We start from the raw sequence: 6409 nt of genomic DNA, 5'->3' as shown, positions 1-6409 counted from the left end.
AGGAATAGGTGACATTTCAGGGGTTTAAACCAACATCTACACTTCCTTCCTACACACTTACTATTGTATTAGCTTTATGTGAACAGTATTATGCAGAAATTATGTTCTATTGACTCTTGTTGACCTGAAACTTTGACTGTTTTTCTTCCTACAGAAAAAGGCCTGACCTGCTGAGTATTTCCATCATTTTCTGTTTTTTTTAGATTTCCAACATCTACAAGTATTTTGAATTTCTAAAGGTTGAAAAGGTTCAAATGTCAGTTTATTGTCACGTGTACCAATTACGGTACAGTGAGACTCGAATTACAATACGGCCATGCTTAAAAAAAAGCAACAAGACACACAACTACATAAAAGTTAACATAAACATTCGTCACATTCCTCACTGTGATGGAAGGCAATAAAGTCTAATCTTCTTCCTCTTTATTCTCAGGTTATTCTCTAAAAAATACACCGTTACTGCGTTGGGTTTTCGAGGAGATGTGAATCAAAGAAAAAGTTCAAGCAAGCAAACACACGTAAACATAGAAACATAGAAAATAGGTGCAGTAGGCCATTCGGCCATTCGAGCCTGCACGGACATTCAATATGATCATGGCTGATCATCCAACTCAGTATCCTGTACCTGCCTTCTCTCCATACCCCCTGATCCCTTTAGCCACAAGGGCCACATCTAACTCCCTCTTAAATATAGCCAATGAACTGGCCTCAACTACCTTCTGTGGCAGAGAATTCCAGAGATTCACCACTCTCTGTGTGAAAAATGTTTTCCTCATCTCGGTCCTAAAAGATTTCCCCCTTATCCTTAAACTGTGACCCCTTGTTCTGGACTTCCCCAACATCGGGAACAATCTTCCTGCATCAAGCCTGTCCAACCCCTTAAGAATTTTGTAAGTTTCTATAAGATCACCCCTCAATCTTCTAAATTCTAGCGAGTACAAACCGAGTCTATCCAGTCTTTCTTCATATGAAAGTCCTGACATCCCAGGAATCAGTCTGGTGAACTTTCTCTGTACTCCCTCAATGGCAAGAATGTCCTTCCTCAGATTACGAGACCAAAACTGTACGCAATACTGCAGGTGTGGTCTCACCAAGACCCTGCAAGACACCAAAACATCCAAGATCAGAGTTTTATAAAAATAGAGATGGAATAATTATATAATTTAGATACATTTTATTTCATTTACAAGGCGTGTTATTAAACCGATTGCATGGAAAGAATACATACATCATAAAAAGGCACAAAGCTCTGGAGGTAATTCAACGGGTCAGGCAACACGGAGACCAGTGATCCCCACATATTAACACTATCCTACACTAGGGACATTTTTTTACATTAATACCATGCCAATTAACCAACAAACCTGCACGTCTTGCGGAATGTGGGAGGAAACCAAAGTTCTCGGAGAAAACCTACGCGATCTTGAAAAGAGCGTACGGACAGGCACCCGTAGCCAGGATCGAAACCCGGTCTCTGGCATTTCTTCGTCTTCTTCTTGCGTTTGAGGCATCAATAGTTATGTAACGCCCTCCAGGCGTTGTAGCCAGTTAGGCCTTCCGCATTCAGCTGCAGCCGGGTGATGCCATCTGGTTCGACATCCATAGGTGCACCCCCTAAAAAGGGCGCATGCTCCGGGTTGGTGCCGATCCGGGCGACTGAGGTTGCATTATGGCTGGAAGATGCGGTGACTGAGGTTGCATTATTTCTGCTGCTGTCGTTGTTGTTGTCGTTCACCTGACTGAAGTCAGTTGACAGGGCTCACCACGGGGAGGTCGACAACATGAGCCCCAACATGAGCCCTGCACTGTAAGGCAGCAACTCTACTGCTATGCCACCGTGCCACCCATAATTATGGCCATGGACATGTTGCTGGCCTTATTTGATCATGCAGGTTGACCTCTCAAAGTGAACCATTTCCAATAAAGGAAATGTAGAAAGCTTCACCCAAAGCCAGACCCTAAAATGTACTCAAGCAGCCTCTATGAATCTATCCAAATTTGTGGAAGAGAAATTGTGTTTGATAAATTGGCTACAGTTCTTTGAGGATATGGCAAACAGGCACCAGTAGGTATGAAGGATGAAGTATTACATAAAAGGTCATTGCACAAAATAAGAATGCAATTAATTGTGGAAACTATATTAGCAGGGAGCGGGAACGGATAACTAGAAGAAAACAGAATTTGGATTGGCATTTGATATGTTGAATTTAATTCTCATTGCTGTCTTCTCCATTTCGTGGTTTTCTGAGATAAACTGCAACTTTTTATAGTTGGTCGACACAAAATGCTGGAGTAACTCAGTGGGTCAAGCAGCATCTCTGGAGAGAAGGAATGGTCTGAAGAAGGGTCTCGACCTAAAACATCACCCATTCCTCTCCAGAGATGCTGCCTGACCCGCTGAGTTACTCCAGCATTTTGGGTCTATCTTTGATTTTACCAGCATCTGCAGTTCTTACTTACTACTCTTTATAGTTGTTCAGTACCAGAGTGGCTTTATGAAAGAGAACATGTGTTTAACTTATTTTCCTTTGTGCAGCCCTCAGATCTGGGTCTCTCCTAGTTGTAGCATTTTCCTCCCTCTATATGCATGAGTCTGGCATGTATTGTATTGTATTGTATTGTATTCAAATTTATTGTCATTGTCTCAATTTGAGACAACAAAATGAATTTTCCTTACAGGCAGTATCATTAAAAAAATCACAAAGAAATAATAAAAATAAATAATAAATAAATAATAAAACATATTAAAAATAAAATTGAAATTGAATTAAAATTTAAAAAAAAGCACAAACACAGAAGGTCCACGACACAACATAACATATATGGCACCAAGGTGAGGAAAGCACCATAGTCCAGCCAGCCTCCCCTCTGTGTTCATCCGTGGACAGGGCCTTCCGAGCACCCGCAGTCTCCGCCCCGGGTGGCCCGATGTTCAGGCCCTCACGCCGGGCTGGTGGAACGCCGACGCCGAACCCCGACGGTGAGCATCTTCCTCCTCAGCGGCCTGGACCTCCTGATCAGCCGTCTCCCGCTGCCGGAGTCCGCAGCTCCCGAGTCCGCAGGTCGAGCCGGGCAGAGTCACAGGACCCCGCGTTGTTAGTCAGCGCCGTCCGCGTTGGGAGCTCCGCAAACCGCAGCTCCATGATGTTGGTGAAGCAGGTCCAGCACTCCGGGCTCCAGACGGCGAGCCCCGGTAAGGCATCGCCAGCCCCGCGATGTTTCAGCACTGTCCCGCCGCTGCATGGTTGTCCAACCAGTCTGAAGAAGGGTCTCGACCCAGAAACGTCACCCATTCCTTCTCTCCAGAGGTGTTGCCTGTCCCGCTGAGTTACTCCAGCATTGTATGTCTACCTCTAGATTGACATTGCTTTGCTTCAAGATATTTTCCTTTGAATGTCCATCTTCTATCTGGTTTTCTGGGAATAACCTGAGTAGGCTGATGATATTTTACCTTCCCAATTCTTGTTTCAAATTGAAGTTGACAATTGTAAGTTTATTTCTCACCCTTTTTATTTCTCAGGATGGGCATATGGATTACAGCTATTTGGGAACCATCATTGACAATTACTCTACACAGATGTGTATATGGTTCTGATGACTAGTGTATCCTCAACCAATTCATCATCTTCTACAGTATGGATATGCTGATTTTGGTTCTTCCTTTCGATTTGCATATCTTCTCAAGTGGTTGTGCTCGCTGTGGAATATTCAGTTTGATTCTTGGACATTTTTTTCCCCATGAAGTGCTTGTCCACAATGCCTCTATAGCTTTCTCTTAGCCTGAATTTAATCCATTTGTTACTGTAGTCTAACTGCATTCATCTTGCTTTCTTGCCCAACTACCATTTGGAGGTTGACTGTTTGAGTCATTGGCAACAGTTTCATCTGATTACTTGTGGTTTCCTGTAACTGGCGGTATCCATAGCCTGTGCCTCCGCGAGCTCACACTCACACCTAGAACAGGCTTTTACTCCTCAATGTCCGTGCCAACCACAATCCAGTTTAAACTAATCCTATCTGAGTGCACATGGTCCATATCCAGCTATTCCCTGCTTGTCCGTGTGCCTATCTAAATGCATCTTAAATGTTATTATTCATCTGCTTCCACCACCTTTTTTTTCCCCTTTATTTATCAAAATATTTATTCAATTATTAAAAAATAATATTTACACTACAATAACTCTACACAGATGCTCTGCCCAGGACAAGAAGGCTCTGCAGAGAGTAGTGCGTTCAGCCGAACGCACTATGGGAACTTCACTCGCCCCCCTGCAGGAACTATACATCAGGAGGTGCAACTCCAGAACCAAAAAATCATGGGAGACCCCTTCCACCCCCGCAACGGACTGTTCCAGCTGCTACCGTCAGGTAAACACCTCCATTGCCATGCTGTGAGAACGGAGAGGTTGAGAAGGAGTTTCTTCCCAGAGGCCATTAGGACTGTAAACTCCTATCTCACCAGGGACTAACTTTTACTGTACCACTCTACTGCTTTTTTTAAAATTGCTGTTTTTTTCCCTTTTTCCTTCCGCCCACAATATTTAATATGTAAAATAATATGGGATTCTGTTTGTAGTTTGTTTGGTTGGTTGTTTGTTTGTTTGTCTTTTTGCACAAAGTCCGCGACTGTTGCCACTTTTCATTTCACTGCACATCTCGTATGTGTATGTGATGAATAAACTTGACTTGACTTGATAAAACAAACCAGAACCCACCACCATAATACAATACAAACAAATATCCTAAATAAACTACTATACAACTATGTTACAATCCTTATTGAGGATACATTCAACCACCTGCAGTGGCCAGCGGTCCCGGAAATCCTCCAGGGTGCCCGTGGACAGGGCGTAGTCTCTTTCTAACCCCACCCGGGCATGGATGTACCCACGGAAAAAGGGGCAGGCAGCTGGCTTGGGCACAGCCCTCTTCTGCCTGGCGCCGTGACTCGCGGATGGCCAGCTTGGCCAGGCCCAGGAGCTCCACCACCTCCTTGGCAGCAGGGTCCAACCACTCTCTGCATTAAAAACATTGCATTGTATTGTAATGAGACCGGGCAGGTAGAGCAAAATATTTATTAGCAAAACAATACTCAAACTACACGCGTACTTGGTCAGGAATTGACGACTTGAGCTCCTGTCGTCGTGAGGAGCAGTAGTGGCAGGGCGAGATAAGGCATCAGCGACCTGGTTGAGCTTACCCACCACGTGCTGGATACTGGTTGTGAATTTCCGATATAAAAGCTAGCTATCGTTGTTGGCATGCTGACCAGGGGTCGGACACTTTAACAAACACAAAAGTGAGGGGCTTGTGGATGGTCAAGACCGTGAAGAGTCTGCCCTCTAGCAAATACCGGAAATGCCAAACAGCCAAGTAGAGAGCCAGGAGCTCGCAGTCGAAAGCGCTGTAATTCCGGGGGGGGGGGGGGGGGGGGGGGGGGGGGGGCTTAGGTGCCAGCTGAAAAAGGCGAGTGGCTGCCAGCGACCGTCGATGAACTGTTCGAGGACCCCCACCCCCGGCGGCAGTGTCAGAAGCATCTACAGTGAGGGTGGTGTCCCGTGGGTGAACGAGCATAGTGGCGTTGGCCAGCGCCTCCTTGACCCCATCAAAAGCGGCCATGGTCTCCGCATCCTACACCAGGTCCCACTGTTTGCTTGCCAGACACTGTAACAAAGGTGGCATAACCCGGGCTGCCGCTGACACAAAACGATGATAAAAATTAATCATGCCCACAAGTTCTTGGAGCCCTTTTATTGTCTGGCCGGGGAAACTGCTGAATTGCCCCCATCTTGATGGGGAGCGAGGTTGCGCCCTGTTGTGTAACCTGGTGGCCGAGAAATGAAATTGAGTCAGGGCCAAACTGTCATTTGGCGGGATTAATGGCGAGGCCATGGTCCTTGAGACGCTAGCACAGCAACCGGAGGTGTGCGCAGTGCTCTAGGCGGGAGCAGCTGCCGATCAGAATGTCATCAAGATAGATGAGCACAAAGTCTAACCCCCGGCCGACCATGCCCATAAGCCGCTGAATGGCTTGTGTGGTATTTTTGAGGATAAACCATTCAAACAGGCCAGAAGGAGTAATAATGGTGGTCTTAGGCACATCATCGGGGTGTACAGGGATCCAGTGGTACCCGCGCACCATATCAATTTTACAAACAATTTTAGCCCCGTCTAAATGGGCCGTGAAATTATTTATGTGCGGTCGGCAGTCGTGGTGTTATTGAGGCGGCGGTAGTTCCCGCACGGTCTCCACCTGCTGGACAACTTGGGGACCATATGGAGTGGGGAAGCCCATGCGCTGTCGAAGCGCCGCACAATACCCATCTCCTCCAAGAGCTGGAACTCCTCCTTGGCCAGCCACTGCTTGATAGGCGGGAGCGGAGGGCCTGTGGTGGGGATGTGGTGAACG

This window comes from Leucoraja erinacea, chromosome 14, assembly GCF_028641065.1.
Source record: "Leucoraja erinacea ecotype New England chromosome 14, Leri_hhj_1, whole genome shotgun sequence".
NCBI classification, from domain to species: domain Eukaryota; kingdom Metazoa; phylum Chordata; class Chondrichthyes; order Rajiformes; family Rajidae; genus Leucoraja; species Leucoraja erinaceus.
The sequence above is the reverse complement of the archived record's forward strand: the minus strand, read 5'-3'. Positions refer to the sequence as shown.